The sequence below is a fragment of the Hemiscyllium ocellatum genome, chromosome 10, assembly GCF_020745735.1.
Source record: "Hemiscyllium ocellatum isolate sHemOce1 chromosome 10, sHemOce1.pat.X.cur, whole genome shotgun sequence".
NCBI lineage: Eukaryota > Metazoa > Chordata > Chondrichthyes > Orectolobiformes > Hemiscylliidae > Hemiscyllium > Hemiscyllium ocellatum.
In genome coordinates, this window is record NC_083410.1 from 17,002,085 (window position 1) to 17,015,280 (window position 13,196).

Sequence of the window (13,196 nt, forward strand, 5' to 3'; positions counted from 1 at the left end):
CCAAAGGCAAAGCCCTTTTCATGAAATCACATTACTGATTTTCACAGAGAGCCACATTACTCATGGCTTGACAACTTTACAGAGAAAATGAGTGTAACTAGGAATTGTGACATTAGTCATATTAACAGATTAGTGATACAAATTGTATTGCACACTATCTACCTATTTACAATTGCATTGTTGCACATTTGGAGTAAACAGAAAATTCACTGTATTGGAGGCATTGCATTAGCGTGATTTCAGTATTGGTTAACTTACAGGCAATAGAGAGTTGGGATCAATGGGCCTTTTTCAACTAGAAAAATGTAACCAAGGTTTAGCCCTAGGTTTTCAATTATTTATTATCTTTGTCAATGGCTTGGAGAAGGGGCAGAGTGCAACATATCTGAATTTGTTGACAATACAAATATCATTGAAAAGGCATGTTGAGATGAGGAATCTGCAAGGGGATATGTAGATAGGTTGGGTGAATGGGTGATAACTTGGTAGATGACAATTAATGTAGAAAAGTGTGAATTCATACACTTTGCTAAGAAGAATCTAAAGACAGACTTATTTAAATGGTGAGAGAGAGACTTCACAAAAGTACAGCACAGAGGGGTCTGAATGTTCTTGTGCATAAAACACAAAATGTTTACATGCAACTGAGCAAGTAATTGAGGACGTAAATGAAATTGTGGCCTTTATTGCTGGGGAGTTGTAGTTAAAAATAGGCAAGTCTTGTTACAACTTTACAGAACTGAAGGTGATTTAATGGTTTGGATCAGAAACTGGCTAGCTGAACGAAGACAGAGGATGGTGTGTGATGGGAAATGTTCACCTGGAGCTCAGTTACCAAGTGGTGTGCCACAAGGACCTGTTTTGGGGCCACTGCTGTTTGCCATTTTTATAAATGATCTGTATGTGGATGTGGAAGGATGGGTTAGTAAGTTTGCAGAAGACACTAAGGTAGGCAGAGTTGTGCGTAGTTCTGGATTAGTGGTGCTGGAAGAGCACAGCAGTTCAGGCAGCATCCGAGGAGCAGTAAATTCAACGCTTCGGGCAAAAGCCCTTCATCAGGAATAAAGGCAGAGAGCCTGAAGCGTGGAGAGATAAACTAGAGGAGGGTGGGGGTGGGGAGAAAGTAGCATATAGTACAATAGGTGAGTGGGGGAGGGGATGAAGGTGATAGGTCGGGGGAGGGTGGAATGGATAGGTGGAAAAGAAGATAGGCAGGTAGGAAAGTCATAGGGACAGTGCTGAGCTGGAAGTTTGGAACTAGGGTGAGGTGGGGGAAGGGGAAATGAGGAAACTGTTGAAGTCCACATTGATGCCCTGGGGTTGAAGTGTTCCGAGGCAGAAGATGAGGCGTTCTTCCTCCAGGCGTCTGGTGGTGAGGGAGTGGCGGTGAAGGAGGCCCAGGACCTCCATGTCCTCGGCAGAGTGGGAGGGGAGTTGAAATGTTGGGCCACAGGGCGGTGTGGTTGATTGGTGCAGGTGTCCCAGAGATGTTCCCTAAAGCACTCTGCTAGGAGGTGTCCAGTATCCCCAATGTAGAGGAAACCGCATCAGGAGCAACGGATACAATAAGTGATATTAGTGGATGTAAAACTTTGATGGATGTGGAAGGCTCCTTTAGGACCTTGGATGGAGGTGAGGGAGGAGGTGTGGGCGCAGGTTTTGCAGTTCCTGCGGTGGCAGGGAAAGGTGCCAGGATGGGAGGGTGGGTTGTGGGGGGGGGGGGGGGGGGGGCGTGGACCTGACCAGGTAGTCACAGAGGGAACGGTCTTTGCAGAAGGTGGAAAGGGATGGGGATGGAAATATATCCCTGGTGGTAGGTCTTTTTGGAGGTGGCGGAAATGTCGGCGGATGATTTGGTTTATGTGAAGGTTGGTAGGGTGGAAGGTGAGCACCAGGAGTGTTCTGTCCTTGTTACGGTTGGAGGGGTGGGGTCTGAGGGCGGAGGTGCGGGATGTGGACGAGATGCATTGGAGGGCATCTTGAACCACGTGGGAAGGGAACTTGCGGTCTCTAAAGAAGGAGGCCATCTGGTATGTTCTGTGGTGGAACTGATCCTCCTGGGAGCAGATACGGTGGAGGCGGAGGAATTGGGAATACGGGATGGCATTTTTGCAAGAGGTAGGGTGGGAAGAGGTGTAATCCAGGTTGCAGTGGGTGTCGGTGTGTTTGTAAAAAATGTCAGTATCAAGTCGGTCGTCATTAATGGAGATGGAGAGGTCCAGGAAGGGGAGGGAGGTGTCAGAGATGGTCCAGGTAAATTTAAGGTCCTTGCCACCTCCAAAGGTTTACCTGCACATCCACTAATATTATTTATTGTATCTGTTGCTCCCAATGCGGTCTCCTCTGCATTGGGGAGACTGGACGCCTTCTAGCACAGTGCTTTAGGGAACATCTCCGGGACACCCGCTCCAATCAACCACACCTCCCTGTGGTCCAACATTTCAACTCCCCCTCCCACTCTACCGAGGATATGGAGGTCCTGGGCCTCCTTCACCGCCACTCCCTCACCACCAGACGCCTGGAGGAAGAACGCCTCATCTTCCATCTCAGAACACTTCAACCCCAGGGCATCAATGTGGACTTCAACAGTTTCCTCATTTTCCCTTCCCCCACCTCACCCTAGTTCCAAACTTCTAGCTCAGCACTGTCCCCATGACCTGTCCTACTTACCCATCTTCATTTCCACCTATCCACTCCACCCTCCCCCCCGCCCCGACCTATCACCTTCATCCCTTCCCCCACTCACCTATTGTACTCTCTGCTACTTTCTCCCCACCCCCACCTCCTCTAACTTATCTCTCCATGCTTCAGGCTCTCTGCCTTTATTCCTGATGAAGGGCTTTTGCCCGAAACGTCAAATTTGCTGCTCCTCGGAAGCTGCCTGAACTGCTATGCTCTTCCAGCACCGCTAATTCAGAGTCTGGTTTCCTGCATCTGCAGTCAATTTTTTTACAGAGTTGTGCATAGTGCCAAAGGATGTTAGATTAGATTCCCTACAATGTGGAAACAGGCCATATGGCCCAACAAGTCCACACTGACCCTCTGAAGAGTAACCCACCCAGACCCATTCCCTTTTCCTATATTTATCTCTGACTAATACACCTAACACCATGGGCAATTTAGTATAGACAATTCACGTGACCTGCACACCTTTGAACTGTGTGAGGAGACCAAAGAACCTGGAGGAAACCCACACAGACATGGGGAGAATGTGCAAACTCCTCACAGACAGTCGCTTGAAGCGGGACCTGCTCTGGGTTACAGAGGCTACAGAGCTGGGCTGAGAAATGGAGTTTAATGCGGAAAAGTGTGAGGTAGTTCACTTCGGAAGAAGTAACAGGAATGCAGAGTACCAGTCTAATGGGCAATGTGGTCACAGAGAGATCTCGGTGTCCTGGTGCATAAATCTCTAAGTTGCCACCCAGGTTGATAGGATTGTTAAGAAGGCATATGATGTGTTGGTGTTTATTGGTAAAGATATTGAGTTTCAGGGCCATGAGGTCATGCTTCAGCTGTACAAGACACTGGTAAGTCTGCACCTGGAGTATTGCGTACAGTTCTGGTCACTGCATTATCAGAAGGTTGTGGAAGCTTTGGAAAGGGTTCAGAGGAGATTAACTAGGATGTTGTCTGATATAGAAGGAAGGTCTTACGAGGAAAGGCTGAGGGAACTGAGGCTGTTGTCATTGGAGAGAAGACAGCTGAGAGGTGGCTTAATGGAGACGTATAAGATAATCAGAGGGTTAAATAGGGTGAATATTGAGAGCCTTTTTTCTTGGATGGTGAAGGCTAACACGAGTGGACATTGCTTTAAATTGAGGGGTGATAGATTCAGGACAGATATCGGGGTAGTTCCTTTACTCAGAGTAATAGGGGCATGGAATGGCCTGCATGCAACAGTAGTAGACTCGTCCACATTAAGGGCATTTAAATGGTCATTGGATATACGTATGGATAAAAATGGAATGGTGTAGGTTAGGTGGGCATGAGATTAATTTCACTGGTCGGTGCAACACCGAGGCCCAAAGGGCCTGTATTGTATTGTAACATTCTGTGTTTTATGTTCTTACCAGATGTTGCTCAGGCTGCAGCTAGAGAATTGTATACAGTTTTGGTCATCCTATTTAAAAAAAGAATAAATGGCATCATGCAATATTACAAATAAATCCTAGTACTGTCCGTGAGGCACAAGCAATGATTTGCAACTTGGAAAGATTCATTCTCATTTTAAAGTAGCAATCACTTTTCAAATTCTGATAGCCTGAACATGGTGTAGGAGCAGCTCACTTCACTCCTTGAACTATAAGTCATCATGTCATGCTTGGGATGACTAGGATCTGTCCCTTCTTGTAATTGCTGCTCAGATGACAATCATTCACATAGCTGATGATAAAAAGTGAATGAATGTTCATAAATGGGATACCATTTTACAATGAAGTGTGACTTGCGCCAGCTTTAAGCCCTCAGGAGGATCCTTTTCTTTCCTTCCCTCCTGCTGGGTCGAGGTGCAGTCTGCGCTCCACAGCTGGGATAGAGGAAGCCTACCCTAAAGTAGAGCACGTTAGCTTTGCTCTTTTGGTTAGTTGATCCCAGAGTGCTTGTGAGTAGAGGGCCCATACGCACTGAGCATGTCCTTCCCAAATTCAGGTTCATCCACTTTGGCTGGAACTCCTTCACGGTTGAGAATGACTGGCAGAGTAGAGGTGGAATCCCTGGTCAGAAGTCATATTTCTGGGGAGCCTGTATGTGTTACCTTGACTGGCTAGGTTATTATTGGAGTAAGGAACGCGGTGAGTGTAATGATTGTAATGAGGTCAGCCAGGTGGACTTCACAGAATGGATTCACCAATTGAGGCTGTTAATCTGGTTCAATCAGCGAGCCCTTGCTGACAGACATAAATAGGAGTGTTAGAGGTTCTGTTTGCTCTGACAGCTGGCTGAGGAAGATGGATCAGTGTCAAAGCCACCCATGTGTAAATAAAGAGGGATTTGGTGCTGGGATGATTGGCTATGTGTAGTTATTTTAGTGGCAATGACAGGAAAGCACAGTCCTGAAGAAATTCACTTACAGCAGTCAGCTTGGAATTGGGGTAAGCATATCTGGCATTATGCTATTGTTTGGGAACTTGACTCATTCAATCCTGCTGTCAAAGACCAGGCCCAGTATATGGAAAGAATGCATTCATTTTTCAATCAAATGACACTGGAATAGACGAATAGCAATGAGTAATTCTCCAGACCGCTGTGGCTCAGCAGCTTTTTTGATTATTAGGAGACTAACTTTCCCTGAAGCATCAGATATTCTCACTTTTCAAGAGTTGACAAATTTAATTAAAGAATATTCTGACCCCAAGTCTCCTCTAATTCTCAAATGCTATTGGTTTTACTGGGCAATTTGAGAACCAGGAAATCCTATCAGGATTTTTAACTGGGTTAAGATGACTAGCAGAGGCATGTGACGTTTGCTTAACAATTAATGAGATGCTGAGAGACCATTCGAGATTAATGGTATTACCATGCAAAAGCACCTCCTAATAAAGCCTGACTAGACTTTAAACTATCCTTTTAGATTAGATTCCCTACAGTGTGGAAACAGGCCCTTCAGCCCAATCAGTCCACACTGACCCTCCGAAGAGTAGCCCACCAAGACCCACTTCCCTCTGACTAAAGCACCTATCACTATGGGCAATTTAGCATGGCCAATTCACCTGTCGTGCACATCTTTAGACTGTGGGAGGAAACCGGAGCATCCAGAGGAAACCCATGCAGACACGGGGGGAATGTGTAAACTCCACACAGTCACCTGAGGCTGGAATTGAACCTGGGACCCTGCTGCTGTGAGGCAGTAGTGCTAACCACTGAGCCACCGTGCCTTTCACAGGCTTAATGTTCTCAGACATTGTGGATGCTCACTCAAGGTGGGTACATGTGCATATAGTTCATTTGTCAAATGCAGGGACAATGATTGAAAAACTGCGTGTAGTTTTTGCAAGACACAGACTCCTGGAAGTGTTGATCACAGATAACGGGCCATTGTTTACCTGGAATCTGAATATTTCCAAATGTCAAATAGTATTTTTCATATAAGGACTCCTCCACACCTTCCTCATCCAACAATCTGGCTGAAGTTTTGTTTAGGGACCACTGGAATCACCCTGCATGGGTATGAAGCATGATCGACACGAGGTCAGGACCAGTGATGTATGAAGCTCAGGTAGGTGCAACCATCCTGAACCAGCATGTGGAACACGAAAGCTGCAAACTCACAAATGGGACAGGAGCGAAACTGCTCAGTTCCTCGATAGCCTTTCTGACTGTTTTGGAACCTGTGGGTTCTCCTTCTCTGTCAAGCATCGAAAGTACTTCAGAATCTAAGATGGACAAGCGGACGTTGCCTCCTCGATGCATTTGCTGCATTAAGGGAAGTAATTGTTTCTGGCAAATTCCAGGTGCAAGAGGCGAGCTACTGGGCATTACATGCTGAACAGAGGCTAGAACCCAACCTGATGCTAAAACATCCCAGAGGAGTTACAAAAAAAAAGAACTGGTTCATTGCCTTGCACTCAGTGTGGGAGGGATGACATGATTGTTACAAGGTCAGCCAAGTGAGCCTCATAGAGGTCACCTGCTTGGGGCTGCGAACCTGGTTCAATCAGGGAGCCCTGGTTAACAGATATAAACAGGAGTGCGAGAGGTTCTGTGTACTCTGACAGATGATTCTGAGGAAGTTGAATCAGTGTCAAGGACTCTCCACATATAAGTAAAGGATGACTTGGTGAAGGGATACTGGCCTCTGTGGAGTTATTTCAGTCAGCGTGAGTGAAGTCTTTGGCTGAATAAGATAAACATTAAGTTAGTACATTAAGTTAGTACATGAAGTGCTTCAAGAGATTATTCATGGCTCACATCAACTCTAGCCTCCCAGCTTGCTTTGATCCCTTGCAATTTCCCTACCAGTGCAACAGGTCCATGGCTGACACCATTCTCCTAGTCCTACATTCATTCCTGGAGCATTTGGATTATAAGGATATCTATATCAGGCTTACTGATTGCATCTCCGCCTTCAGCACTATAATCCCAACCAAACTAATCTCCAAACTGTGAGACCTAGGTGTTTGCTTCTCCCTCTGCAACTGGATCTTCGACTGCCTGACCCACAGACCACAATTAGTGAAGCTAGACAACAGCATCTCCTCTACAACAATCCTCAACACTAGCACCCCAAAAAGATGCATGTTCAGCCCCCTACTGTCCACCTTGTACACTCATGACTGTGTGGCCAAATTTTGTCTGAACTCCATCTCCATGTTTGCTGATGACAGATATCAAGCAATGATTAGTCAGAATTCAGGAAGGAGATAGAATGCCTGTTGTCATGCTGCAATGATAGTAATCTGTTCCTCAATATCAGCAAAAGAAAACTGATCATTGACTTCAGAAAGAAAGGAGGAGGACTCACCTCTAGCTCCTATCTTGAAGCTGAGGTGGAGAGTGTCGAGAGCACCAAGTTCTTAGGAGTGATGTTAACCAACAATCTGTCCTGGATCTCCCATGTAGATGTGATGGTTAAGAAGGCACTACAACACCTCTTCTTCCTTAAGAGGTTAAGGAAATTGAGCATGTCCATAAAAACTCGAACTAATTTTGAAAGATGCACCATAGAAAGCATTCTATCTGGATGCAGCAGACTTGGAACAGTAACTGCTCTGCCCAGGACAGTAAGAAACTACAGAAAGTTGTGTACATAGCCCAGACATCACGCAAGCCAACCTTCCATCCAGTGACTCCACCTACACTTCTCATTGCCGCAAAGAGGCAGCCAACACCAAAGACCCCTCCCAAACCGGTTATAATCTTCCAACATCAGGCCGAAGTTACAAAAGCTTCAACACACATACCAACAGGTTCAAGAATAGCTTCTTCCCTGCTGTTGTTAGAACAGACCTCTCAAATTTCAAATCTAATGTTGATTTTGCTTTTTGTGCACCCACATTTTTGCTGTAACTTCGTATTCCACTCTCTGTTCATGATGTGGAGGTGCCAGTGTTGGACTGGGGTGGACAAAGTTAAAAATCATCGGGTAAAAAATGAGGTCTGCAGATGCTGGAGATCACAGTTGAAAATGTGTTGCTGGTTAAAGCACAGCAGGTCAGGCAGCATCCAAGGAATAGGAAATTCGACGTTTCGGGCATAAGCCCTTCATCAGGAATGAGGAGAGGGTGCCAGGCAGGCTAAGATAAAAGGTAGGGAGGAGGGACTTGGGGGAGGGGCAATGGAGATGTGATAGGTGGAAGGAGGTCAAGGTGAGGGTGATAGGCCGGAGTGGGGTGGGGGCGGAGAGGTTAGGAAGAAGATTGCAGGTTGGGAGGGCGGTGCTGAGTTGAGGGAACCGACTGAGACAAGGTGGGGGGAGAGGAAATGAGGAAACTGGAGAAATCCGAGTTCATCCCTTGTGGTTGGAGGGTTCCCAGGCAGATGAGGCGTTCTTCCTCCAACTGTCGTGTTGTTATGTTTTGCCGGTGGAGGAGTCCAAGGACCTGCCATGTCCTCGGTGGAGTGGGAGGGAGAGTTAAAGTGTTGAGCCATGGGGTGGTTGGGTTGGTTGGTCCGGGCGTCCCTGAGGTGTTCTCTGAAGCGTTCTGCAAGTAAGCGGCCCGTCTCTCCAATGTAGAGGAGGCCACATCAGGTGCAGCGGATGCAATAGATGATGTGTGTGGAGGTACAGGTGAACTTGTGGCGGATATGGAAGGATCCCTTGGGGCCTTGGAGGGAAGTGAGGGAGGAGGTGTGGGCGCAAGTTTTACATTTCCTGCGGTTGCAGGGGAAGGTGCCGGGAGTGGAGGTTGGTGGGTTGGTGGGGGGTGTGGACCTGACGAGGGAGTCACGAAGGGAGTGGTCTTTGCAGAACGCTGATAGGGGAGGGGAGGGGAGGGAAATTTATCCCTGGTGGTGGGGTCCGTTTGGAGTTGGCGGAAATGACGGCGGATGATACGCTGTATACGGAGGTTGGTGGGGTGGTAGGTGAGAACCAGTGGGGTTCTGTCTTGGTGGCGGTTGGAGGGGCGGGGCTCAAGGGCGGAGGAGCGGGAAGTGGAGGAGATGCGGTGGAGGGCATCGTCGATCACGTTTGGGGGGAATCTGCGGTCCTTGAAGAAGGAGGCCATCTGGGTTGTGCGGTGTTGGAACTGGTCCTCCTGGGAACAGATGCGGCGGAGACGAAGGAATTGGGAATATGGGATGGAGTTTTTACAGGGAGCAGGGTGGGAGGAGGTGTAGTCCAGATAGCTGTGGGAGTCAGTCGGTTTATAGTAGATGTCTGTGTTGAGTCGGTCGCCTGAGATAGAAATGGAAAGGTCTAGGAAGGGGAGGGAGGAGTCTGAGACAGTCCAGGTGAATTTGAGGTCAGGATGGAAGGTGTTAGTAAAGTTGATGAACTGTTCCACCTCCTTGTGGGAGCACAAGGCAGCGCCGATACAGTCATCGATGTAGCGGAGGAAAAGGTGGGGGGTGGTGCCAGTATAGTTGCGGAAGATGGACTGTTCCACATATCCTACGAAGAGACAGGCGTAGCTGGGGCCCATGCGGGTGCCCATGGCAACTCCTTTAGTTTGGAGGAAGTGGGAGGATTGAAAAGAGAAATTATTCAGGGTGAGGACCAGTTCAGTCAGTCGAAGGAGGGTGTCAGTGGAAGGGTACTGGTTGGTGCGGCGGGAAAGGAAGAAGCGGAGGGCTTTCCCCCTTCGTGATGGGGGATGGAGGTGTACAGGGACTGGATGTCCAGTGTGAAAATAAGGCGTTGGGGACCAGGGAAGCGAAAATCCTGGAGGAGGTGGAGGGCGTGGGTGGTGTCCCGAACGTAGGTGGGGAGTTCTTGGACTAAAGGGGACAGAACCGTGTCAAAGTATGCGGAGATGAGTTCGGTGGGGCAGGAGCAGGCTGAGACAATGGGTCGGCCGGGGCATTCAGGTTTGTGGATTTTGGGCAGGAGGTAGAAACGGGCGGTGCGGGGTTGTGGGACTATGAGGTTGGAGGCGGTGGATGGGAGATCCCCTGAGGTGATGAGGTTATGGATGGTCTGGGAGATGATGGTTTGGTGGTGGGAGGTGGGGTCGTGGTCGAGGGGGCGATAAGAGGAGGTGTCCGCGAGTTGGCGTTTGGCCTCAGTGGTACAGAGGTCGGTGCGCCAAACTACTACTGCGCCTCCCTTGTCTGCCGGTTTGATGGTGAGGTTGTGATTGGAGCGGAGGGAGTGGAGGGCTGCACGTTCTGAGGGTGAGAGGTTGGAGTGGGTAAGAGGGGTGGACAGGTTGAGTCGGTTAACGTCGCGGCGGCAGTTGGCTATAAATATATCGAGGGCGGGTAAGAGTTAAAAATTTGTACTAAAAATCACACAACAATAGGTCATAGTCCAACAGGTTTATTTGGAAGCACTAGCTTTCAGAGTGCTGCTCCTGATGACAGCTGCCTGATGAAGGAGCAGCGCTCTGAAAACTAGTGCTTCCAAATAAACCTGTTGGACTATGACCTGGTGTTGTGTGATTGTTAACTTTGTCCACTCTCAACTCAATCACCCTATGATTCTTGCATGTTATGGTTTGCCCGTACTGCATGCAAAAGAAAACTTTTCACTGTACTTATGTATATGTGACAGCAATAAATCAAATCAAAATCAAAAAAAATCTGGGAATTTGGTTCAAGATAGGAACTTTATTGGTATCTAGAATCATAGAGATGCACAGCATGGAAACAGATCCTTCGGTCCTACTCGTCCATGTCAATCAGATATCCTAACCTAATCTCGTTCCATTTGCTGTATCAAGTTCTATTTTAGAGTAACAGTCTGATTCCCAATGTACTGTTTCATTAAAGTACTTGAATGAATTGGTATTTGTAAACATTTTAACTATAGTTATAAGAGATATTGTTGATTACAACCAGTGTCAGTGTATGAGGCAAAGGCAAACTGAGTACATCTGGGAATTCGGGAGAGGATGTAAGAAGGACTTGAAATAAAGTTTACTGCAAGAAAGAAAGTCTCTGCAACAAAGGGTGAGTGAGAGAGGATAGAGGATTAGTGAATATTTTAACTCTTTAGAGAGTTCAGTTTGTGTTTCTGTCTCTCGTGTCTTTTTTCTCTATCTTTTCTTGAAAATAACTTAAATACAAACATGGTATCATGTTTAAAAATAAAATAAAGCGAAAAGAACAGGAATTCTAAACAAATTACTTAAATACAATGATATTGGCAGGGTGAGCGAGATGTTGCTGCTCTGGCATGTAGAAACCACTGGACACCAAGATGATCCAAAGTGAACACATTTGTCATTAGTGTTTATAAGAATGTGGGCATCTGGGAGGTACGACAAAATGGCTGAAGGAGCTGCACAAAATGGCTTCTGCTTGGCTTACTTGGTCTGATGAGTTCTGATGAAGGACTTTTGCCCAAAATGTTGATTTTCCTTCTCCTCAGATGCTGCCTGACCAGCTGTGCTTTTCCAGCACCACTCTAATCTAGACTCTAATTGCCAGCATCTGCAGTCCTCACTTTTGCCTAACTTGGTCTGTACTGAGTCACACAGATACGCGTGACTCAGAACAAACAAGACACCACAGACTGATGTAAATCTGGTGAAATATTATAAATGCACAAGTAACTGTTTAACCCTAACCACAAGGGAGGACAAATATGATTCTAAGAACAGGTTGTTTGCAAGAAATCATGATAGGCTAGCGCAAAAGTGCACGTGGATCTTGGGGAATCTGATTGATTGTTACTATGTGATCATGCTCCATGTCAGACTGTGAACAATGTACATCAACCCTATGCAAACACGAAGTCGTCAGATTCTTTTGGTGGCCTAGGAGTACTCATACTTCTGGGCTGATCAGAATTTAATGACCTGGCCTTATCAAATAATAAATGATTGGTTATGTGGTTGACAAAGAGTCATTTACAGGTGTGTTTATTGACCAATCCCATGAACCCGAAATCCCAGACAACAGTCTGGATTGTCATTTGCAACTCGAAGAACCTCAGATCCAACACTTTAACTTGCAGATAGATTGAAAAAAACAAATTGACGAAGATTCCTTGGGGAAGAATTCAGGGAATGTATAGGGGACAATTTCCTGGATGAATATGTTGCAGATTCAAAACGGGACCAAGCTAATTTGAATCCGGTAATTTTGGGGTAGTTTTAATAAGTAATCTTAGGGTAAAAGATATCCTAGAAAAGAGACCATAACATTGTTGGATTTGGTAATCATTTTTAGAATAAGAACCTGGGTCAGAAACAACTGTGGAAAACTTAATTAAAGGTTGTTGCAAAACAGTGAAAGTAGAGTTGGCTACAGGGACAAAGTTTGTCTCCTTTCCTCTGTTCAGTGCTGCAAGAGACTTGTCAGAATGGAAGTATGGCTCTGCATTTCTGAAACTCCTGCAGATATCCTTTGATGTATAAATCATTAGGAGCTGAAATGGAAATCTGTATGTGATTGCCACTCCTTCGAAAATCTGACCCTTTATGTCAACAGAGTCATGGAATAAAATGCAAAGGAAGTGGTAATGACTGTTATGAAAAAATGTATTTGTCCAGAGCAGGTGCAAATGACAGAATAATGAACAGTCCAGAAGCAAAAACATTAAAAATCAAAATTCAGCATGGCATATGGCGAAAGAAACAGAGTGAAAATGGGAGACTGAGTTCATGGTCTGAATTTGTTGAACTCAATGTTGAGTCCAGAAGGCTGTAAAGTGCTTCAGCAGAAGATGAGGTGCTCTTCTTCATTTAGCTTAGCTGAATACCGCTGCAGACTGAGAACAGCTGTAGCAATTCTATGCAAGTGGCATTCCTGGCAGGTCAACCAGAATTCTCTGTTGTTTAATTCTCCTTCCTTGAGAATGCTTTGGAGAGAGGTTCTGCATTCGTCCTCTGTGCTTTGCTGCAATGTAGTCTGTAATGGTCTGAAAACATTTTCCATTTGAATGCAACATCAAGGCAACATCAGCATCATGGCTCAAGGCAACATTTTCCAATAAGGAGGTCTTCTCTACTTCCCTCCCTGATCTTCTCATTCCTCTTTGTCCTCCTCATACTTTCGATCTGGTGCGTATTAAGGTTGGGCACTGGAAGCAGAAAATCTTGCAAATTCTGTTCTGGGAATACAGTCTCTGATTGCTCTGCCTTTCATTTGAT